The 25,440-nt window shown below is 39.8% G+C and overlaps 1 long non-coding RNA gene across 1 annotated transcript in view; it reads right to left on the bottom strand.

Annotated features, from left to right (window-relative positions):
* LOC145939490 (uncharacterized) overlaps positions 1-25,440 on the bottom strand; it is a 342,686-nt gene that overhangs the window by 293,204 nt on the left and 24,042 nt on the right. The window contains exons 5-6 of the long non-coding RNA XR_014425833.1: positions 15,829-16,039; positions 15,689-15,732 (exon numbers count right to left, since the gene is read on the bottom strand). This is a non-coding gene — a long non-coding RNA (uncharacterized LOC145939490). The remainder of the gene's footprint in view (positions 1-15,688; positions 15,733-15,828; positions 16,040-25,440) is intronic.

Raw genomic sequence — 25,440 nt, forward strand, 5'->3', positions numbered from 1 at the left:
AATGGAAATAAAACAATACAGAGTGCCAGTAGCAAAATAAAAACATGGAAAAAAAATTGCATTGTTCCTAATTTGATTATTTTTTTTTTATAGAATACACACAGAATACTCTCTTGAAACTTTAACGTTTGAAGTCTGTTATGGCTTTTGTGTGAATGCGGTTTACCTCCTCTCTTCAGATAATTTTTACATAATATAGAAATTTGATAAGAGGAAAAGTTCCTTACTTTTGCAAGTATTCTTCGTATACTCGTTGTCGTCAGAAACTGAGATCGTGGTACCACGATTATTCCGGTAATTTGGAATGTTTGCGTTTTGCGGCGACTTTCGTGTCACGTAAGCGCTCTCTCTCTTTTGTGGATGAGTAAATTAATATAAAAAGAGCAAGATTGGGATGGAAAGAGAAAAAGGACAATCGCGAAACGGACGGCGCGGCGGTGACTTTATTTCACGACGAGGATCGAACAGGCTTTCGTGTCATAGTATGCTAAACTATGCGAGGAGAGTCGCCCGGCAGCGAATCGACCGCGAATGCGAATGACTGTATTATAATAATAAGTTGATTCACGATGCTGAATATTGCGTTTTATAGAGTTATAACGCATGTCGCGATAGTAAAAGTCACGCACGATAGAACGGACGGATTTATGGAAAAATTTGAGTCGGACAATTAATTTTTGCAGACAATTAAGGATCTCTTAATGCCCTTGTTGTAATTCTAGAATATTTTGTTATATCGCGGAATATTTTTTTTCTTATTAAATTTTCACACATTAATTCATTAAAATCTAAATTATATTTATAAAAGCATCGGTTTTTAATTGACGCATGGTATGTTATACGGTACATATGTGGCAGATAAGAAGGGGGAAAGGTTTAATGAACGAAGGGAGAAGAGATGGAGGGTGCACTATCGAACATCGCTTGATTTTTATAAGATTCGGCTTTCATCAGAATACTGTTAATGAGCTTATAAGTAATCGACGCGATCATGAAAGTGATGCGTCTTATGCCGATGCATCAGGGAGATCAGATCTATACGTAACGTAATATATAAGACGGTTATTAACGTTTATCGTGATATTATCGCGTGCGCGCGCACTAAATAATTTATATCTTCATAGCATGTATCTCCCAAAGATAGGATTCGATCAAACTCAATCATTTTGCTCGTATCGCAAAATTGATTGTTCATTGCTTTCCAATAGAGATGCATTTGAATTTGCATAGCACCAATTTTCATAGCCGCGCTATCATCGTAGCAATGACAGATTGCATTACTTTGTAAGGTATAAATTTCAAGTTTTACCGTGTGACTGATGAAAGGCGAGGGGAGGATGAAGAAGGATTGAACGGTACCAAGCGTGTGGCGTGTTTCGTTAAAAAGGAGAGCTCGGTTTAATATCGTTTTATAAATTATTCTCCACGGAGAGATAGTCATCAGCATACAAATTGTTTCGCCCAGGTTCTCGGAGCTTCATATCAAGAGAACTCGGTACTTTGTCTAACTTTTCGTCCGAGCCTTTTTTTCACGAAAACTATGCGGGAAATACTTTGAGAATTTTTTACAGACGCGTAATTTTCAAATTCAGGTAAACGTGTCAAAGAATTTCTCAGTCACAGTTGAAATAAATTTTGCATCTTTTGCTTTAATATCAGTTTCACTTGAATTTACATAAAACTGCTTAAAGGATGTAATAATCTTTTTCGCAGCTCGATCGAATATCATTTTCGGAGATAAAAATTAAAATCGATGAATATTAGAATATTCAAAATTTCCAAATTATTTCCATCAATCTCTCATTGTGTTTTTTTTTATCTATAGTAATAACTATTACTTCTACGTGTTTTTCATTCTTTATAAAACGTGATCTTTTCTCTCTAAAAAATATCAATTAGAAGCCAGACCTCACAATGTTAGGCGAAGATGGAGGACACAGAAAAAGACTACGCGGACTCGATTCTCGACTTCCTCGAGAGAGATTAGGAAGCAATCGGAATGCACGGTGGCAGCCTTTGATCGGCGAATGTACACGATCCGGTCTAATCGCGAGTTCCAAGTTCTCAAGGGAATTAGAATCTTCGAAGTTTCCACTTGCGACTAGCTCGATGGCGACGAGGATTTAATTGACACCAGGCGAGAGGTGTCACCGCACTAAACTATGCAAAGTGGTCGGCTTTCATTTTCTATAAGCTTTCGATAGGCTGTTCTCAGTTTCGCCGAACTATCAAAGATGATTAATCGCGAGGCTCAGTATAGGAGATGCAGTAACATCTGATGTATAACTGTATAACAACGCGTGTATATAAAGAATTTTATTCAAGTTTTTAATTATGTATCTATTTTTCTCTTTAATACATTATTAATATTTAATAATCCAGAGAAATGAGAATTATTGTCTTATGTATTAGTTATTTATTAAAAATAAAATCATGACATTATCACGGAACATATTTTATAATTTACTGGAGTTTTATGTAATTTGTTAACAAAATGTTGTGCGCGCTAAACAAAATGCAGGTAAAATTTCAGATTTATTAAAATGTAACACAGTTTTAAAACATAAAAAACATGAAAAAATATATATAATAAAGTATAAATTAAAATATATTAATAAAAACATTTTAGACGTTATTTGGATAAAAATTCGAAGATGTTTTATCTAATAATAAAAGAAAATTTTTTTTCGACGCGTTCACTAAAAAGTAAAAATTTGCTTCTGTCGAAAGCTAAACAAAATTAAAATTAAAAATTAAAAAATTTATGCACCTTTACGAGATTTATTATTATTAGTATTCTATTAAATTGAATTAATTAGAATTTTTTATATATGTACGTATTATATAATTTAAAAAATATGAAATATAATGACAATCGTCGCATGTAAATGTTAACAATACTCAAGTATAGACATGTCGTACACTGTAAAAAAAAATGTGTTAACTTGACTAAACCGTTCAACTAAATAATATTTTGTTAACTGAACATATAAAAATATTTAAATTAAATATAACATATTAAATCTAACAAAACTTTTGACAAAACGTATTTGACTTAAATACTAATATATGTTCAATTAACAAAACAGTAATTTAGTTGAACGGTTTAGTCAAGTTAACAAATTATTTTTACAGTGTATGAGTATTGTTAACATTTACATGCGATGATTATGTCTATTTCATATTTTTTAAATTATATATTTATACGTATATATATGTAAAATTTATATTAAAAACATGGATTAATATAAATTACGAAAGATATAGCAAACATTTCGGCAACCGAATAATCTGACGCTCTACATGCTAAATTTGGAAAATTGCATTAATACTGTTGATCTTACGACAGTCGATACTCAAGTTGGAACCACAGCGCTTCTAAGATACTTGAGAGATTTTCACCGTTCTTATCCCTGAAGGGCATTGTCTGCGCGGCTTTCAATGGCCGCGCTTAATTGACACTGGTAGGTGTCACGACTCTAAGCTATGCAAAGTAACAGGGGCTCGTCGTCGGCTTCGGTCTCTGATGTCAGCCACGTGTGTGCGAGGCTCTCGAGTCGAGTCGCCTTCGCTAGATACATGTCGGCACGCCTTGACGTCCGCGGAGACGATCAAGGATGATCATCGATCCGAGAAATTGAGGCTTCGCCATTCGACCGGACCGAATGAACGATCCGTTCGGCGGAAACTCATATATTGGAACGTATTAATTATTGACGCTGTCGGTATCACGTTTCTTCTACATCGGTCACCGGCTGTATGCGCCGTCTCCGCGCTAGCGGGAGGCTTCGAATTCCTCTCTCATCTAACGCGAACCAGTTTATAAGTTCTGAAGCTTTTTTATGGCGCAAGATTAGCTGCCGCGAAAAATCACTTGATTCTTTTCGTGAACGTTAGCTTATGATTTTATCTACATCTTGGTGCGAAGATCTTCTTTGCAATTTTTTAGATATTTTTTTATCGAAAAAAGTTCATCTCAAGTTTTAGATTTATTTCAGTTAGAGATCATAGAAGGTATTCCAAAGATTCCGCTCGCGTCTTTAAAACATTTCACCATCTGTTTCGCGACTCTCTTTGCACGAGTAGCATTCGCGCGCAACTTTTACTCGGCCAGGCGCAAAATACTTGAAGAGTCCAGTTCCGTACTCCCTTTCCCGCTATTTCTTTTTCCTCCTCCACTTCCTCCTTCGTCTTTCCCGTGCCGCACAGGGCGGATATGTATAGCCACGACGAAGAGGTACACGACTAGAGGACGGCTCCCGGTCTCGGTGGATGGACACGGACAGGTCCGCATTGTATTCTGCGGCCAGTAAATCCTGCCGCTCGTAGTGTAAATGAGAGAGCCAAGAGGAAGAGGACGGTGTTCCCCAAGCCAGAAGGGGAGTTGGACTCGATCGCTATGGAGCAACACCCAAAGGAGATCCGAGAGAGCGACGAGCGAGCGAGCGAGCGAGTATAAGAGGAAGATCAAGGGATGGAGAGATACACAGAGAGAAACAGAGACGGAGAGATTTATCTTCCGCGGCGAATGTGCAGCAGCCCTTTGTCGTTGGCCGCGGTGAGAAGTTCGCATTTTTCGTAATTTTTTTCTTTTTTTCCACCAACACACCCTTCCTTCGCCCATCTCCGCCGTCATTCCACGGATTTTTTCGCGTTCTTTCTGCATCTCGACACAACGCGAACGACGCTATTAGGCTACCGGAATCGAGGACTTCTCGCACACGGTGGCTCTGATCTTTTTAATGGCTATAGACAATTTTAATTGCAATTGTAATTGTACAATTTTGTCGTGCCATTTCCATTCTTAAAGAAAGTCCAGAATCATCGTTCACTAAAGAGGACAGAGCAGCTCCCACGGATAACTTTTTTTCCAACGACCTTGATTAGCACCTGGTCGTCGCGAGGGGACCATTCGATAACCGAAACTCCACACATACACATGAAACTTTCACACGAGCTCAGTGAACAGACCGCGACAGTGTGTACCTGTGTGTCAAAGAAGGGGAAGAGAGAAAGAGAGTGAGAGAGAGAGAGGGGCAAAGGTGTGGAGCGGTAGAAGGAGAAGAGTTTCTAGCGAGACAGCGTTTGTCGGCGCGTTTGTGGACGCCGATGCCGCCATCGCCATCTTAAGGTGCAGTCTTTTAAAGACGTCCATAGTACGCTATAAGGCCCAACGGCTTACAACAACTCTGGCGAACGCGTTGCCGCGAAACCGTGTCTCGTTTAATACGGTCCAGCATCCGCGAGGCGCGCGCATAATTAGTCTCTTATACTGCGTACGTTAGTTGGAGACGACTTTTACACAAAAACGAAGAACTCTCTGGATAAATCGTCATATTTTTATACAAAATTTATATTGGACGTTTTATTAATTTATGTATAATTTTTTAAATTTTATATAAAGGAATCATATATTGTATGGTGTAACGTGCAGGATATATAAAATTATACCAATTTTTTTATACACGATGTGTATACCTGTGTATATTACAGGAAGAGCGCTCTTTTCATTCTCGGTCGAATTGCGTGGGAGGAACTCTCCGCCTGGATTTGCGATTAATTTGCCCTGATTTATAATCGGTGCCGCGAATAAAAATACTTTGGGCCTGTTGTCGGCCTTTTGAGAGGCATTCCGATTATGCCTCGAGCTCTTTCGAAGAACTTTTAAAGATACTCTTTAATTATGTTTCGAGGCAAAGTTAAACAAATTATTAATAACGGGACTGAGGATACTAAATTATGAAAATTATCAATGAACTAATAGACGAATGAACATATCAACGAAAACTATCGATGTATATATTACACGGTGCAATAAAAAATATTTTAAAAAATTCCAAGGAATCAAAAATTACTTGACACATACACATTGTGCCAAAAATTTATATTCCAGTTTTTGTACCACGAATCTAAGTAAGAAATTGTTATTAATCGGATAGGACGCTCGGAAGAGAACCGCAACTTCTCGCTCAATAGTGTCGAAGCATTTTCAGAGATCAAATCAATCGGACATTAAATGCGCGGGGTTTCATCGAAAATACCTGCCGTACTAATTAGTAGGATTTGTGGCTGACCATAACGAACGGCAGAGACGAATAAGAGGATGGGAAAAGGAGAAGCGGGAAAGAGGAAAGAGAGGCTCTGACTCTCTTCTCGTCAAATATGTCGACCGGCATGATATTTTACCGGGCTGGACCGACGCTCCTACGAGGCAGCGTCATACATAACGCTACGTGGCTGGTCTCTCACAAAGGACTCGTGGTGAGATGGTAGCCTACAAGATCGGATAATATGGGTAGTTATTTGTCGGCGCCGATGTTGGTTTTTCGGCTGGGTGTGTTGCCACGTACGTGTGAGACCCCCTGCGGCGACGGACCCGCCGGGTCCAGCTTCTCTCTCTCGCATCACCATCTCTCCCGCCTTCCCTTTCCTCATCTCTCTCCTCGCCGGCCGCCACGAGACGGATGGTATTTTTTATTTCGTCGTATTTCGCTGTCGCGCTTGTTTTGCTTTCCCTCCCATTGTATCCGGATACTCTCTCGTCACTTTCCATATTCAATCTCCTTTCGCATATCTCAGGTCCGGTATACGGCAGTGTGTTACGGAAGACGGAGAAGGATAATGGGAATATAGAGGCATATATACATATGTGGGAATTCTACAAACGTTAGTTTCAAAAATTTTTTACAGCTACGTATATTTAAAATCCCCGGGTATCGATCCTGTAATCTGAGAGAGAGTAAAATCGCGAGCGCTAATGTATTTTATTAAAATATACGGGTGATATTAAACCGTGTTTCTTTTTTCTTCAAACTTCTAATTGCCAATCTCTTATTTCTATTTCGTCAGGAAATAGATTTTTCGCAAGAATAATTCCGATATGAATAATCCACACCGGCGCGTTCACCGTGAAACGCGCGCATAGCAAATTATATCCTTAAGAACGACCTAGATCGTTCCCAGGAGGAATCGGTAACCACTCTCTGCAAAGGAGAAAAGTGAGAATATGGGATCTCTCGCGGCGAACGAACGGAGGAGGATTCCAGCGAACCGATCGTAATCGGCGCGCACCGGTCAGCCCCGATCCCGCTAATTACAACCAGCTCGGCCGAGTGTGCATCAGACACGGGGAATATGAAAAGTATCTCTTTTCTCGTGGCATTAAAACGACGACGCCGATCCGAGCGTTTACCGATCTCTGCCCGATGGCCCCTTTTACGACGTAGACCAGCGGCGAGGCCGGTAATCACCGCGCGCCGATATGATCCATAGGAGGCTCCTTCGGGGGCGGGAGCGGAAAATATTCCGCGGACTCTCTCTGTTAGTCGCGTTAATTCCCTCGTCGATTTTTTTTTCTCCCGGCGAATGCGAGGCAAGGGCATATAAAGCCACGATCGGGAAATAAATATGAGGCTGTCCGTGCTGGGCACCCGCGAGCGAACCATGGCGCGTCGTCGTCGTCGTCAACTCCGCAACCGCGGCCGACTTAATTGGGACGTAATTGAAATTAGGGACTGTAAATCGTAATTACGTCGGTGGAAAAATGGACTTAATTAGTTTCATCGGATCCGGACCCTCTCGTATCGTCGCCGCGGTCGCCCCGCGCGCTCTTTTAACGTCGCGTGTGCGCTAATCTCGATACGTTAATTCCATATGGCGCGTATCGGCCGGCACGTTCGACCACTCGATAGGGATGACATTGCAATATACAGAGTTGCAATAGAGATATTTTTCTATAAATAGAAATATTCTATAAATATAAAAATTGTATGCAGAATATATGTCAAACTTATCCTCCCTGTGTCTCTGCATCGTTATCATTTGCATTAAGAAATATTATTAAAAAATTATTAATAATCTCTCGGTTTAAAGCTATTTTGATTGAATTACGCAATTCTAGAACAGCTTCTGATAATTTTCGAATTACTCGACGTTTCACTCGCGCAGATCGTTTCGATCGCAATTAGTAGAGTTACGATCTCGCGTCTATATAGCTTTATATATTCTTTCCTCGATTACCTGCCGCCGATCTCGGCGATTTCTCGCGTTGATTTCTTCTGTCGGGCCGCAAGAGAGTCTTACTACTCACCACGTCCTCGTCTCTCTTTTCCTCTCGCGTCTCTTCTTCCTTTTCTTTCTTTTCATCGTCTAAATAGCAATAAACTGAGAAAGGCGAGAGCCGTTAAAGCACGAAAATATATACGGAGGGGGAGGTAGAATCCCGCCGCCACACACATGCTGCGCCGAGGCGTCCGTAACGTCTTTTAATCACGAAATGAGCCGGCTCTCTTCAAACGTCGAGGGGCCCCACGGTCCTCTTTGGCCGAATTAAGTAAATCAATAAATAACGAGGATACCTCGGCAACACCTGCGCCCGCTCTCCTCGTCGGCACGATGTAACAGGATTTACGGCGCTCTGCGCAAGGCACCGCTCCGCGTCGTGGCTAATTTCTCTCTCTCTCTTTTTTCCTCTTCCCGCTTCTTATTTCTCCATTGGGCCAAGCGCCAAAAAATTTGCCGAGGTTTTCTCCGCGAGCGGAAGACAGGAAACAGGTACCCACTCGACGAGATGTCGTTTTTTGCGCCACGAGCTATATAAACTGGCAATGTCGCGTCCGCGATGTTGGGTATGTTAAGGGAGATGTAGTTTTGCAAATTGGACGATAAAAAGGCGCTCTCGCGTTATCCCGTGAAATTATTCATCGCGCGCATATAAAACTACCTTATGAATATTATTTACTTAAAATTAAAATATATTTAAATTGTATATTTAAAATTAAAATATATATTTAATTTTATACTTTGTATAGATTTTTCTGTTCATATAGCTTTGTATTTAGAATGTTTCAAATATAGACGAATAAGTGTAGGAAGAGAGAACTGATTATAATTCAATATGGTGCGATATTAAATTTTATTATAAAAAAAACATAATTCTACCTGCACGCATACGCACAGCAGAGTCATTCCGTCCTCGTGCGGGTTAATACGAATAATAATACTCTTCGAAAATTCGATATCACGCCGGTTATCGCGCGATATCTTTCGATTCGTATTTTCTCGATATCAATCCTTCCGTTCTTTTCGCATGAAATAATTTTATGGATACGCATACATACACTGGCAGTTTCCTAAGAAGGGATTTTAGGGTTAAAACCCTTTCCTTCCAACTTAAAAAGAAATCAGTTATGCTGATTTAATGATTTAATACCGTCTATTGAAGATTTTTAGATGAAATGATTAAACAGAATTTGTGAGGACAATTATTTAAATAATGAAGAAAAACAGATTTTTAAAGTATGAAAATAAAAAAAATTTTTTAATATAAAAAATTATATAAAAAAAAAATAGACACCAAAAGAAAAATATTAATTTTGCCGAAATCCCTTCCATTATCAGTGTCAGGATCTGCTAGTGCATATATACATAATACAAACGATGAAAATAATAGTGTTTAAATTCTCGAGTAATGAGCTTTTCAACATTCAAGTTTCGTGAGCTATAATGTATAATAACTTATATTAGCCCTTTCACGTTGATCGACATACTTTGCAGCATGCTTATGCCCTTATGCAGATTTGTGCGCGAGGGCACCAACTCGCGGCGACGACAGCAACGTAGCACCATTTCGCAAATTGAAATGGTACTGGGTACCGGGTGCGCCTTTTTTTCTCGGCGTTTAACCGTATTACGCGGAGCGTTTATCCGCGTGTACGGAGCCCCCTCGACAAAAAGAGGAACTGGCACGTACAAACGGCAAGGAAATATTGCTCGGTGTCGGCGCGCGAAAATTTATCGCTCTGGTCGGCGACGCGAAGCGGCGAGGGCGAGTCGGCGAAGTCGAGAGAGCCGCGATGGATAAAAGGAAGAGGAGGGAAAATATAGGAACACAGAGACGATGTGGGTAGAAAGAGAGCGCGAATCCATCGCGCAAACACTGGTCGAAATATAGAGAGACTCGTTAATAAGAGAGCGTGCGACAGAGTGCGCGCGTCACGTTTCGGCTAATCGAAAATGTAAAATGGGACGGCGAAATGTTCCATCGCGAACGTGGAGCCGCGGATGAGAAAGCCGACGTTGCGTTAAATTATCGGGCAAATAGAAGCTGACACGCCGGGAATGCTTTGCTCGCGTTCAGCCCGAGCTAGATGAGGACGACGGTGTGTTTTAGAGTCAACCGTGCGGGAGATGCTGCATGATGGTCCCGATGCGAGATGATGGTTTGTCGAGAACAGAGACGGCACACAAAGGTGTCCAGGAAACATACAGATCCCTTTTACGATGATGCTTTATTTACGGCTTAATTCGTGGAAATTCTTAAATCTTGATTCGGTGATGATTCGACGTCTATCATTGTTGCCTCGATTCTCGGTCCAAAGAAATTCCGCGCGTCATGTAAAATTCTTTTTCTATATAATAGATATTAAGTAGAAAAGAGCATCGTAATTATCTCCTTTTCTTGATAATTAAAGCCGAAGAGACTTCGGAGACGAGAATCCTGGCGACACGCATGAGCGGCGCGAGCTCTTGCTCTCGCGTCGCTGAACAAGGTCTGAAGTCGCGTGGGCCTAATAAGACCAGTCCGCCGTCATCAACGGGGCCCACGCCGATGAGAGGGCTCCGAACCCCACACGACGGCGAAGCAGCGTAATAAATTCACCGTCGGAGTAATTTTTGCCAAGCGCCCGCGATCGGGACAACTTGTTCGCTGAATATGGCGGCATCGATTATCAACGGTACCCCATGTCTCTCCTCTTTCCTTCTCTTCCTATCATCTGAATAATGGCTCCTTTGTGCGGCCGATTATTATTATTATTCCCGCGAGCACTTTATTATCGGCAACGCGCGCGTGCGACCCATGGAAGCGGATCGATCTTTAGAAGCGGGCAATTAAGGAGCCGACCGAAAAAGGATGCTAACCGCGAAAGGCGGCACTAGTTTTTCAACCAAGCCGCTATATATATGTATATACATATATTGAGGGAGAGAGATGAGGTCATCTACCATCTCGTTAGAGAAATATATCGTCAATTATGGGGTCCATAGCGATGTTTACGAGTTTGCATCGATTGTTTAATGTAATCACGCCGAAAATGAACATCCTCATATCACATATAGAAAAGTGTCGCTCTTCCTTTGTTTTTGTTTTTGGATATTTGCACGAGAGTGAGACAGAAACCTTGAATTTATAAATTCCTCGAGAAACGCTGATGGAATTTCGCGCTTTATCTAGAAAATTATGTCGCGGCGCGATCCACAGCTTCAGTAGAGACTTATAACCTGGTTCGACTCGCGTGTACATGTATAAAGAAGGGAACGACTCTACATATACCAAAACACCCACGTGCGTTCTTTCCTCTCCTGCGGTGAGTCCGCGCCACGGCCATCGCGTCGTGCGAAAGATGTTATCGACCACTGACGGGATGCATTACAAAATTATGCAAAGCACCAACATGCGCGATTAATATCTTCAAGAACCTCCCTGCGCGCGCGCGTATTTAGTTGGCATGCATTTACGTAGACGTACAGGTATACAGGCGGGTACGTATATTTATTCAGGTAGTGCATATAAGCGCGCACATCGGGATATCGGTTTCGCGCGGCGCGCGCGAGCGATTAGCTCGTTATCCTTTATTTCTGTCGAAGGATATGCGGGCGAGGGAGCCTTGAAAATGTGCCGAGGAGCCGACGATGGTCGCGCGACCATCTGCGTTATCGGACAGCTAACAGACATCTTCTCGGCACTCGTTCGACCGACGACGAGGCCGACGTGTGTTCTCTCTCCTTTCCTTATCGTCGGCCGTATGCGTATATAATGAAATCGCTTGTTAGCCTCGTCGCGTCTAAAGCGAGAAAAAACGATAAGCGGTGAGTTATGAACTCGTTTTTTTTTTTTTTTTTTTAACTCGAGCCGTTGCGTCTTGTAATTATGCGGTCGCGGGACTGCGTGATGGATTGCGAATAAATTGAACGAGAAGAATGGACACCTGGATAAATCGATGAATCGATAAATGAAAAAACTTTCTTTAAAAACACGCAAAGTATATAAAAAATATCCAAACACGCAACATATAAATATACGTATGCGATATAGAAGTTTAAAAAAAATAAAACATTAAAATCAAATTATCTAATTTGACGTGTTTTTTGCTATAAAAAAAATCTGTTATTCATCGATCGATGCATTAGATATTATTGTACGTAAATTTTATATTCGATAAGTTTAAACAGATTTTGTTTAATAAAAAAAAGTAATTATATAGTTTTAGAAAAAAAATATTTTTCTTATATAAGTACAAGTTTTTATAAAACATATCTAAAAGTTTTCTCTCTAATACTTATTTAAGTCATCTAAATAAACGGGAATCAAGTAAGCGGGAATAGATATGTGTGCACGATCAATAAAAAATAATATATAAATAAATTATATATTTTAGGCACTCGATACTTCCTTGGCTTGCTCCTTCTCTCAGATTGTCAGGGTCGTCAGGTTGTCAGAGTCCATTGACTCACACGCGCGATACTTTGAAAGATACTCCCGCACGTGGACGCGTGACATTTTGGACGACACTTTTACATTTGGACACGCGAAACTTTATTCGAGAACCTCCCGAATTCCGCCTTTCAATTAAACCAATCTCCCGTTTCGCGCGAACATCATACTTTAAGATTCATTGATAAAAATAGATGCGAATGAGGTGACACTTTCACGGGCACTCCCGAATTCGGATGCGTGAATTATAAAAATATGTACTATATAAATGCCATTTTTATTTAATGCAGAAATAAATTTTTAGTCATTCGATTAATTATTAATTATAATGGCAGATATATTCGAATACCAGAAATGTATAGGAATTTTAAGGAAATAATTATCGTTTGTAAATATGTCGCAACGTAATTTATAATTCCCATTCTTTATCGTTTCGATTTCTATTTCGAATAAATAAATTTCGCGAAATATTTGTTTACAAAATATGTGTTTTGTAAATAGCTGCCACGTTCACGAATCTTTAATCGTGGAGTTAATTAATCGTACGGAGCTGATAATCACTAATTTTTTAGAGAATAATCGCGTTTCGAGAAACGATATACGAAGCAGTGACATATTCGAATCTCGCCGCATTGAATGATATCATGTACCACTTTGTGTATATAGTAGCGTGCCATGTGTTAACCGATATTTTGTGATCCTGAAACATTATTCTCCCAAATATTTAATGCTTTATGAAATATTAATAATTTTACCGTGATTATTCTATGTCTAATTAATTATTAATAAACAAATCGGTATGTCATGATTTTTCATATTTATGAAAAAATTATCTTATAGTTAAAATCAGCAATATCTTTATATTGATAAAAGAAATTATCTTTTCTTTGTACATCAATAATTCTTGTAGTGCGTTTCTATATCTCTAATCGAAGAAACGCGTAAGAAACTATAGGGATCCGAGCTACAACGACTCGAATACATTGTCCGTAAGCAATCGCATTTATTAGCACACATGCTGCAAAGTATGTCATTACCAATGCGTCAGCCGATAATAGAAGCGGAGATAAAGAGTTTTTGGAATATAATTAGAATCGCTGCACTTTGATGATACATAGTTATGCGCGCTAACCGCCGTGTGTAAAGATCGTTTATGGATAAGAGATGCCTACCGTATACTGTTTTCTCGGTACGAAAGAGAGATACTAATCGATTGATGATCTACAATGTTGTTTGCCAACACGAGACTCCACATCGCCACTTGGACTCGATGGACATTTTATTCTCTCCTTGTTGCTGTCGATCACGTATACATAATATAAAGCGCTAGCTTTGACATTCCACGTGGAAGAAAAAATCGATAAGCATTAAATTATTCGTCGTCACTACTGCATTTTAATGTGCTGATAATCACATATATCCGTTTTAAGACAGTCGCATTAGAGACATGTTGCATCTTGCAAAGCTCTAATTGGAAATATATAGGAAACATTATACGATTCGAGTAAATCAAGTAGCAAAAATACAAATTGATATAATTATTTATAAATTTTATAGACAGAAAGTCATTGTCTGTAAATTGTCTAGTCGCGTTATTAATTACTTATGAACGACCTAATGTTAAATGTACACAACGAAAATGTCAATTAATTGTTGATTAATGTTGATTAGAAGGAACAAATTCATTAAAATTCATATGCAATGTGATAATGAGAAAGTCGAAAGGTGCTAACGAAGCGTTAAGGGAATATTTCTTTAGATCTGCCTAATTTCTTGTGTGGTCCCGCGACGAGAGCTAAACGAGCCGATAAATCTTGTTCGATCAATGATACGTGCACACTTTATACGAGTATGGGTACGCATATATGTATATCTATATATATATATATATATATATATATATATACACATATTGTCGCTTTATATCCAGGTACCAGGCTATAATTAGGGCGAGAAACAACAGGTGAGACAACTGACACAGCTGCTCCGCGCCTTCTCTCTCTCTACCTTAACGCCTGGCATCGATACGTTCGATCGTATCTCTCAACAGGATCGTTTCGGGTGAATGTCAGAAGTACGGAAAACTTCTTCTCGCGAGCCACAAAGTGCATGAGCTTGTGCAACTTCACATGGGATATCATTTCAAAAATCTTTTACCCTGATATTAACTTATTGTTAGCTTTGTGGGGTGAGTTCACGACTGATATATGTATTTGTTAACGTTTAATTATATTCTTTCCTTTTCTAAAAGAGATATGTAAAGTCGATACTTGCATATATCGAAGTTTATTGTTATCGCTTTTCCGCAATGCTCATTGGCTGTCAAGATTCGCGTTGTGCGTTATATTCGTAGCATCGAGAGGCTATCATCGTGAGGGTTAGCAGTTTGACAGTTTGTTCAAAATAAAATAAAATAAAATAATATCAGTTTTAAATAATATATTGTAATACTTTAAACTCGATTAATATTTTTGACAGTTATCAGCTGATTTCTGTCAAAAAATATTAATCGCGGATAAAGTATTATAACATATTATTTACAATATATTACTATTTTAATATTTTTAACATATTATTATTTTAAAATTTAATTAGCAAATTAACGCTTTATTAATATTTTTTGACAGAAATCAGCTGATTAAAGCATTAATTTGCTAATTAAATTTTAAAATAATAATATGCTAAAAATATCGAAATAGCAATATGTTATAATATATCTTATCCGCGATTAATATTTTTTGACAGAAATCAGCTGATAACTATCAAAATTATTAATCGAGTTTAAAGTATTATAACATATTATTTAAAACATATTATTTTATTTAATTTTATTTTGAATAAATTGTCAAGCTGCTAACCCAAACTACTAACCTCGCGATGACAGCCTCTCGATATACGAATATAACGCACAATGCGAATCGAAACAGTCAATCAGCATCGCGGAAAAGATGCAACAATACTTGCGAGAATCGACTTACAATTAATAGGCCTTTTTTTAGAAAGGGATGTTATAATATTTTAAATTCGATTAATATTTTTGACAATTATCAGCTGATTTTTGTGAAAAAATATTAATCGTGGATAAGATATTATAACATATTATTTAAAACATTATTATTTTAATATTTTCAACATATTATATATATCCTCATTACCGCTATAGAAATGTTATAAAATAAATAGTTTTTCACTCACCGATACGTACAATAGCGGAGTTATAGTACACAGCACACATTGATCTGAAAACAAAATATTCAAATTATGTATATACATATATGTGTGTCGAATATCTCATAAACAATGTAGTTTAGAAAAAATGTTTTTATATTGCATACCTCATAGTTGCCCCGATATCGCCCGATGTCTCCCCGAGCCTCCTCCTCCTCTCTTGGTCGACCGTCATTGCTCCTTCGTAGCACTCACGACACTCGCGAAAACACGAATAATTACGATTATTCGACACTTTACATGGCACTCCCGACACGCAAATCTTTACACGGCACTCTCGACACGACGCGTGAATCGCACTGTGTATCGCAATGCTACCTGTAACAAATAAAATACAAACATATATTAGAATAATCTTATTATTTTGCATTATAACACACAATATAAATATAAATATGTAAGCTAGAATATTCTTTTAGCAAATTTTCGTATTATTAATATTTTTTGACAAATAATTATAACATATTATTTACAACATATTACTATTTTAATTCTTATAACATATTGTTATTTTAAAATTTAATTAGCAAATTAACGTTTTAATCAGTTAATTTCTGTGAAAAAATATTAATCGAGTTTAAACAAACTTTATATTTTTAAAAAAATATCAATTTCTTTAAATAAAAAACCGAAAAATGGCGCACGCTTGTGTTGTTCTATAGTATTTAAAAAATCTCATGGATCATATAGTTATGCGTCCACTTAAAAAAAAAAAAAAAATTTTAGACGGATCGAGGTTAATAACTTAATTTTAATCAACCAAGAGTTGATACATCTTTCTAAATGAAATAAAATATATACATGTATAAAAATTTATTTATGCATGCATACACAAAGATCTGTAATATGACTTTGATGGTTTTATTATTTCATCGGTTGGAATTATTCACGTAAACTTTACCGTCGATATTTCTTTCCATCCAAGAAAAGGAAATATCTGCGCGTAAGTTCTGTGATGCGCGTAATCTGATTGTATTTCATTTTATCGTGAATTAATGATTTTGTTATATTTTGCGTGAATCGCAGTTTTGTTTGTTAACGCGAGCGCGATTCCGCGCATATTTAATTGCGTCGAGTCGGGAAAAGGGCGCATCGTTGAAATATACGTAATGCGAGTAGTAGTTAAGAAACGGCGTTTATATGTTGCCGTGGACGAGCTGAGATAACGGGAGTTAATGAATTTCGACGTTGGCGATCGCAGCCTGCGAAATTGATCTGCAATTAAAATGAATCGCGGTGGTTCGAATCTCATCGCGCGACTATATGCACGACGCCTTGAGGCAGATCGTATCTTTTCAAACCTGCTTTACACGATCTATAACGTTTTCAATGTAATATAATTCTGGAAAAGATCAATTAATGTCGAAACGTTTGATGTGAGCACGAGTTGTAAATTATATACGGTACCTCTAAGTATCGTAACACACTTTTACTGTGCTCAATAATTTAAATATATGATGATTATAGATTAATCTAGAATTGAAAAATGTTAAAATGTAATTTCTGTAAGTTTTGATTAATAATAATAATGATTGGACTTGTGACGCAAGATCACAGGAAGACGGAGTGAACATATACACTGATGTTTTCTGGAAGGGAAGATAACGCACGTCCGCGAGTGAAACATCCTATACGGACTGTTGCCCGACCGGAAGCAAAAACGCGTGTAATCGTTAGCTCCTGTATAGCCTGGCTTGGCTGGTTCTGTTCAGTCCGTGTACGCGAGGAAATGCAGGCAAAAAAGATCACGTGGTTTCGGCTCGATTGAAAATTCCACGATACATCTCAAATATTTTTGTAGAACAGTGAAAGATTCTATACATGTTGATATCATTATTACTTTATCGAAAGCAGTGAATACAACACCGAAAAGATCTGTATTAATGACTCGACGTATTATGTATTTCCCAGACTTCATTTTCTCATGTTTAGAATTTTGTAAAAAGAAATTAGAAATACTGCAAGAAATTATTATTATGAAGATGAGGATATATCTATTGATATCTTTATTATTCTCTCTTTCCTCGCCGATTTAATCTTGTAGAAGCATTAAAATGTGAAATTGCTATAGAAAAGGTGGATTTATTATTTTCAGCGGAGCTTAAGCATCATTAGTCACGTTGGGTGATGCTGAGGCATGATGTGAGAGTCGCTTTAAAAAAGACGACGCCAGAGCAGTCAACCAGTCGTATAAAGTTGTTCATAGTTCTTTTTCATATAATCCAGAAGCAGGGAAGAGCCCGTTATGGCTGAGAGACACTTGGTTGGCGTCAGTTACGTCGGTTCGCGTCCCGCATGGTCGAATCGACGATCTAAACTGCGGGGATCATCTGATTGCGAGCAGCCGAGTGAAAGATCCGATTCTTGCAATTAAGCTTTCGCACTTTTTGACGGCACGCTCGACGGCATTCAAGAGCGAAAGCGAGAAGAACGTTGGAGAGAGAGAGAGAAGGGAGAGCCTCGGCGAAATCCGGCATTAAGGGCGTCGCCGGTCGATTGGATTAAGCCACGGCTCGCGTGACAATTGACTCATGTCATCAGCATGATCGCCGATCTCGACGGGAACGATATTGGTCCGTGAAATTTGCGTAAAAGACCTCGGCGTAAAAAAAGTTCTTCGACGGGACGTTTCTTTTATCGAGAGTCGACGTACAATTTCAATGGCTTGATTGAGATTACAATTTCAGTAGTTCAAAGAAATTATATATAAAGTTAAATGTAAAATTAATTGTATTAGAATAAAATAATTGCACGTTAAAATTCTTTTTAAATCGGGAGTAGATCATTTCTAATATAAATTAATTTTTTAAAATAAAATAAAATATATAATATATGTATAAGAATACCTTTCCAATAATTTTCTGGAGAATTACTACAATTATGGAACGCGCGACGAGGAATCGTTTCTCGTGGATCGTCCGAGAAGCGGAACGAACCCCTCGCCGGCGGTCACCTAAACATGACAAAACCAGCACTAATTTCACAAACGAATAAACGTGGCCCACGATCACCCCGCTGAATCGTAGGATGGGCAGAATGCGCATTACTCGCCCTCGACAAGGTCGATGGAGGGAAGGAACGGAGGAAGTTTTGCGTGCTTCTGCTAGATGCTACAGACATACGGCGGAATTGTTGCGGAAGGAGAGGGCGACCGCGACGGGGTGGCTGAGACGCGATAACACATGGGGTGATACCGATACAACTCCTAGACGGGAGATGAGTCAGCTGTGTTGTCGGTGCACCGAGGAGAGCCACCCTCGAACGATTCGCCCTAAATCGCTTGGAGACGCCCTACTATCGACCTACGATTCCGTCAACTAACTAACTCGATCGATCAGAGCACGATCCTCGTGACGAATGCGACGACGTCAGCGAGGCGATCTTGATTGCCAAGGAAATCTCTCGATGTAATTGCAAACAGAATTTGTCGCGTTTTATAGTAATTTAGTATAGGTTATTAACGTTATATTAACGACTTTGTCTTTCCGAATAATAATAGAAATAAAAATAATTCTATCGTAGATATATACATATTCTATAATTATTTTATCTATTATATATTTTTATATATATACACATACATATAAATAATAAATAAAATAAAAAAATATATATTCTAGAAATATTTTCATCTATTATTATCCAAAAAAAACAAAGTCATTAATAACGTTAACAATCTATATCGATGCAAATATACCACACACGCTTCAAAATCTAATATATGTATGAAAACCACACGCAAAATTGATTTCCAGTCGCGTTCATCAGATCGGTCGAGTCTCTCGCGATCGTTCAGTCGAATCGCATCTTGGTCCCAAATTAATTGTGCCACTCCTTTCGACAGGCTGGCGCTATAACGGTCGTAGGTAGGCGTCGTTTCAAGTGTCGTCGGCTCTGGTATCATACGAGCGCATCTGCCCCCGGCATCCTACCGTAAGCAGTCGGAGAAGGCTATAAGAGAAACGCGCGCCTTTTCGATTTATTCCTCATACTCGCAGCTTAGTGTGGTCGGGTGTCGAAACAGCTCGACCAATTATCGAGAAACTGGAATCCCCGGCCACCCAAGGGCCATCCGAAGACGGCCCCCCTTCCTCCCTCGGCTCTCTTGGCCGTCTTCTCCTCGTCTCGGTCTTCATGCTCGTCCGCGTCCGCGTCGTCGTCGTCGTCGTCGTCTTCTTCATGGATCGAAGCCGGCAATCGGCGCTCGCAAACGAGCTCTCCTCCTCGTCGACTTGGAGTTAATTAAGGCCGATCTCCGTGCCGGCTAAGGACCTTCTGGCTTACGCCTTTTCCTCACGTTCCGTCTCTTTCTCTCTTTTTTTCTCTCTCATCATTTCTTCTCGTTCATTTCATTCTTTTGCCTCGTCTTTCCTCAACAAGCTCATTCCCGGTTCGCGAATGTTCACTTTCTTTGAGCATCGCCGCGCCGCAGCGCGTTCGCGCGTCGATCTTTGCTATTAAAACGCGCGCAGGAGAACAAACTTGGTGATATATTTTACGCGTTTCCTGTCCTACCGCGCATATATATACATATATATAAAACTGGACGGCAATTTAATGAGAGCGGTTTCGCTGATGCGGATAACGCGCAAGCTTGTCGCGTTCATAAACAGCGAATGATTGAAGCGCCGGTCGTCGCAAAATTCTTTAAATATATTACATTTTAATCATTACTCCATTTACGATGTTTTATGATGCGCTTTTTTTTTTACGATTCTTTCCAAGAATCGTAGATATATATCAAACTGTCGACGCTATTGTCGACAGCTAAATAGCATCGCTATTGTCCTGCCCTGTCCTTGTTAGAGATCTTTCCGAATCGCGCAGGTAGATCGAACTGTCGACGAGCAGAGAATCGCACACACGCCACGAAGACTAAATTTGAAATTGTCTCTTTCCTTGTGCGGTTTGACCCAAAATCGTTCGATTCTTTTGTTCCGTGCCGACAGATCTAATTGCATCTACGCAGAACCGATACCGGAGGGATAGCGCAAAAGGGATCCGCGGCCAATCTTCGATCGGCCGGTAAACGATCCGTACTGTCGGAGCTGGTAAAGATCTTATCTTGCCCGGTGGCGGGTGATCTCGCTTTGGTTACCGTATTCCCTAGCGATGTCTATCTTCTCGACACCATTGCCGATAAAACCGACGTTCGCTGACCGTGGCGAACCGATCTCTCTATTCGTTTTCCATCCTCCGCATCCCGCGGGACGTGGACGTTTGGGACGCAATCTGTGAACTGCAGTGCCGGTTCTGCAGTTTCCGCGCTCTCGAGTTTAAGCGCAATATAATGTGTACGTTAGAAAGCATATTTGATCAAATGTAAATATTTTAAATTATTATAATATATTTTAAATTATATATAAATTCTATAAGAGTGATTCTAAAGAGTGATTATATATATACATATATCTATTAATCTTATATCTATTAATTAAAATTAAATTACAAATGGAGAAATAAATTTATATATATATTTAATTTTTTTTCCTCAGACAATACGCTTGTATATTTGAAGGCGGAGCGACAAACTGCAATTTCCGGCAAGCTAGTCACACTTTTGTCTTTCAGAAAACCGGCCAGAGCAGTTCTCGTGACCTCGACCCATCCACCATGAAGGGAGAAGAGATGCGAGGTGTACGCGTGCACGTGCAAGATACGCGCACATTTTGGTGGATGCGCAAGTGAAGAACGAGAGACGCGGGTGTCAGATGCATGCGAGATAAAACTCTATGGCCCATGCAGAGTTTCCGGTGCACGTCTCGTGGATGACCGTCTCCGGGAGAAGGAGACGAATAGAGGACCGGCCGCATAAGGATCCCCTTTCCTTTTGCTTTCGACCGCACGAAAACCGAAAACGTGGTGAAACTACGAAATCTCTTTCTCTCTCAACTCCTTCCCCGATAACATCGCTGCGCCGTTTCGGACCCTTTCGTTGTCTTTCGGGGACAGATGTGTATGGAAGTCTGTCCCTTGAAAAGACTGGAAGGAACTCTTGGTAACAGCCGAGATTTTTGACACTGGTATCATGACTGGTATACAAAATATCCGAAGATATGATAAAAGCGGCGGAAATAAGTATCAAGAATTGATTAATCAAGAATTAAAAAACGAAAGAAAAAGAAGAAAAAGAGATGCGTGAGATGAAAAAAGAAAAAAGATGGGCGTGAAGGAGAGAATATAAAATTTGTAGCGAGAAGGGATCAACGAAGAAGTTAATGGTGGTAAAAGGATGGCGAAGGGGTGTGCAGGAAGAAGGGAAAACGCGGCAAGAAATTTGTGAGGCTTTTTTGTTAGATTCATTAGAAACGTACGATTAATCTGTATATGTACGGTCGAGGCTCGTAAAAGTAATCTATAATCGAGTCGTAAAACAATAAATTCTATTAAAGCTTTTGATGAAGGCGCAAGGCGGCCCGATTGGGCTCTTAGAGAGACTTTGGATACAGGCTTCCTGGAAGCCGCCGGCCGTAACGCGCTCGTCGCATACTTTAATAACTAATAACCGACTATCGTAACATAATCATAATCTGAAGCTTTGCCATCTTAATGCTCGCCGGCGCTGATGAGACCGTTCGTTCGTTCGCGTTGATGAAGGGTATTTCGTGATTTCGAATGATTGTGTTTTCGTGGACGTAAGACTAGATGTATCGCGTAACAAAACGAACCTATGTATATGAAACACTCTCGCTAACGTCATTCTCCTCCTTCCTAAAAGCACGTCAAGGAATCTCTCTCGCATATATCGTGAATATAGTTTTCGCGAAGGGGCAATGGTGTTAGGCGACACTTGTCTCATCGTGAAAAACTGGACGTTCTTCCCTACACGTCATTGGCGGCGGTATCAGTGGTTTCGACAATTTTGTCCATCCGCAATCGTGTTGGCTCTCGAAACGAAACAGCCCCGTCGTTGTCGACGGGGACAAAAGCGCGCACATCGACGGTCATCGACGCCGTTGGGGATGCACGGTTCCATCCATCAGTCGGGAACGGTCGTCTCGTCTTCTGGCATTTTCTACCGGTGTATACCCCTCTCACCCCTTCACTCTTCTCCTCACTCTTCCCGGTTGGACCATTCCTATCCTCATTCTCTCGTCCTCCATCCTTCATTCCTGCTGAGCCTTAATTCCAGGCGAGCGACCGCGCGCATTCCCCGTTACGTTCTCTCTCGTCAACTTCCCTAAGTCTCTCCCTCCTACCCTCTCGCCGTCTGTTCGCGTTGCTTTTTCGTGCTCTTCTTTTCTTTCAGTTCTTCGATCTCGGAGATCGGAAAGTGCATCGAATACTTTCTTCTTTTCGTGCGAAGATAATTTCGAGATTTATTTCAAGTGAGTAGAACGTTTAATTTCGAATCTTCATGTATCCTCGAGTGCGCATTTTTATATTAAGACTACTTCATCTTGTTTTTTTATTCCTCAGAATGTAAGATATCGCGCTTTTGAATATAACATACTTCTACTTTAGCCTTCACTAACGTTATTTTTTCTTAAAGATTCTTCCTTTTCCTTCTCTTCGGATTATTGTTATTTCTTCATTAAATGTTACTCATCTATAGCGGACGGCTAATATCAGATAATGACATAGATTTTTTCACGACGGGATTTCTCGATGATATCGTGCGCGATTAACGCCGGACGTTGAGTGATTTGTGATCGTCTTCAAACAGGCTATTTCCACGAACATAGTTCTTGCATTTTAATCCTTTCACAATTTTTCTACCGGAGCGATCGCGTGGCTTACGTTAGCCGCGGTACCATCGCGCGATGATCGTCGATTCGAGTTATCCCGCGATTAGAAAAATCATTACATATTTATAAATTGCCGTAAGCTACCTTTTGAGTATTTTAAACATTTTTACTGTCCTCGTAGGAACGATGGGAGCTGTATCATGTATATATACATATATATATTTCAAATAACTGATTTAATATAATCACTTGTTCAGCGGAGTCAGAACCTCTCTATATATTTGATAGTAGGTACTATATAATTTGAAATTTCATAGGCGCAGAAAGACATTAAAACCCGACATCATTATGATTCCTCGGTCGTGCGAAGAAATAACTGTACAAAAACCCTCGAAATAACGCCGTCGATCTTATCTGACGCATCAGAAACACTCCTTGCCTTATAAAATACAATGTGTCCCGCCGAGATCCACGAATGATCGTGGTCGTCGTATATATTGCATTTCTCTCTCTCTCCTTCTCTCACTCTTTCTTTCTACGTAAAAACAAATATTGAAACGGTGCAGTTAAAGCGCTAAATTAGAGGCACCCTGCACAGAAAGCTAAGAGAATTAATAAAAGTTTCTATCTCGCTGCACATCGCGATAAAAATTGAAGCGTTCTGGTGATGAGAACGGTAATCGGGCGCACCAGGACGCACTTTTTTACAACGACAGCTGTAACAGCCCGAGTGACTTATAATCCTAGTCACACGCTACGCGTTAATTGCCTTTTACAACCCTTTATAGCCCTCCTTCGCCGGCTTAATTGTATCGGTTTACAACCCGCCTGAAAATCTTTAATTCGTTTACGATTGCACACACGAAGCGACAAGTTAAACGTTAAACAATCAAAGGAGGTGTGTTAATACGAGAATTCATTTTAATGCGCTTCATTAAATTGTGTCTTCGCACTTGCAAACGACGTGAGAAAAAAATTTCGTCGAGAGAGAGCCAACAAAAATAATTCTAAACTTCTCAAACAAATAGCGTCATACATAAGAATCAAGGCACATCGTGTTATGTTTTTCCCATATTTTTCCCTTTACTATTTTCTCAAAAATAATTGATTGTACATTTGTACAATAATTTATCTATTGATTAAATATTCGATTTCTAAGATCTTAGGATTGGCTAATGAATCTATGCAACGAATTGGTTTCGGGCAATTACATTTAATTGGCTTGTTTGTTGTTGATCGAAACTTCTCACTCGGCCTCGTTCCTGTAACCGACTAACCGATAACTGGTTAACGAAGAACGAGGAAAGAAGGGGAATACGTGTATTTCGACCTATAGCATGTAATACGTCGTCCGTTGTTTCCGTATATCCGTGGCGCGATCGCCGTATCGTTGACACGCAAATAGTTTTAAGGGGCTTCCCGTGTGTCATTGAACTAAGCGTTGATGAAGTTGCCACCGCGTTGGCTGGTTAACGCGAGGCGATTTCTCGTTCGTACGCGAGCCGTTTTACCTATATACACCCGGCGAAGCATCGGCTTTTTCTAACACGAAATGCATTTCCACACTCATCGTGTGCAATTCACGATCGCTTTGCATTGCAAATGAAAGCGGAACCTAACGAAACGTTATCTGCGTCGGCGAATAGAAGGAAATGTGTACTTCGCCTTCCTTTTTTTTATAGTCGGAAATGTAAAAAAATCTCGCGGAAACGCGATTGCGGAGTTTCGTCGGGGTGTTCGTTAACGTCGATTGCGTACGGTCGAGGGAGATATTAATCGAGATCGTGCACACTCTCACCTGCGATACGCGCTGTCAATTTCACGGGTAGACTACATACATACACACATATATACGTCGGATGTAGGCAACATACAATAATGCTTCGCACATCCCGTGGCAGTCATTATGCGGCCTTTAACGGTGATTATTTAGTATGCTTTTTAGCTGCGGGTTAACAGCTGTACATTTCACTGTGTACACTTGGGCGCGAGAACGCACGCAACGCGTATCATGCGTATAGAGAGAACGTC

This window comes from Prenolepis imparis, unplaced genomic scaffold (genome assembly GCF_030444845.1).
Source record: "Prenolepis imparis isolate NDT839.2.m4 unplaced genomic scaffold, iyPreImpa1.0 SCAF_1, whole genome shotgun sequence".
NCBI lineage: Eukaryota > Metazoa > Arthropoda > Insecta > Hymenoptera > Formicidae > Prenolepis > Prenolepis imparis.